The following is a 726-nucleotide window of genomic DNA, read 5'->3' on the forward strand; positions in this document are numbered from 1 at the left end:
GTAGTGATGGGGGGGAAGGTGCTTTGGTTTCAGGATGTTGCTGTGTTATTTTCGTAATTTAATCTTTTTTTTTAATTTAAATGTTTTTAACTTTTTCTCAAATATATCATCATCATCATCATCATCTTTTAACGTCCGCTTTCCATGCTAGTATGGGTTGGACGGTTTGACTGAGGACTGGTGAAACCAGACGGCTGCACCAGGCTCCAGTCTGATCTGGCAATGTTTCTACAGCTGGATGCCCTTCCTAACACCAACCACTCCCGAGAGTGTAGTGGGTGCTTTTACGTGCCAGTCAGGTAGTACTGACAATGGCCACGCTCAAAATGGTGTCTTTTACGTGCCACCTGGACAGGACCCAGTGCAGCAGCACTGGCAACAACCTTGCTTGAAAGTTTAGTGTCCAATGAAGGAAAGGTACTCATAAGTGGGCTGGTTACACCCCTGGCATAGGCCACGAGTTATGGTCTCTCTTGGCTTGGCGGGTCTTCTCATGAACAGCATATTTCCAAAGGTCTCGGTCAGAAGTCATTCCCTTGGTGAGGCCTAATGTTCGAAGGTCGTGCTTCACCACCTCATCCCAGATCTTCCTGGATCTACCTCTTCCACAGGTTTCCTCAACTGCTAGGGTGTGGCACTTTTTCACACAGCTATCCTCATCCATTCTCGCCACATGACCATACCAGCGCAGTCGTCTCTCTTGCACACCACATCTGATTCTTCTTA

Source organism: Octopus bimaculoides, chromosome 28, assembly GCF_001194135.2.
Source record: "Octopus bimaculoides isolate UCB-OBI-ISO-001 chromosome 28, ASM119413v2, whole genome shotgun sequence".
Classification (NCBI taxonomy): domain Eukaryota; kingdom Metazoa; phylum Mollusca; class Cephalopoda; order Octopoda; family Octopodidae; genus Octopus; species Octopus bimaculoides.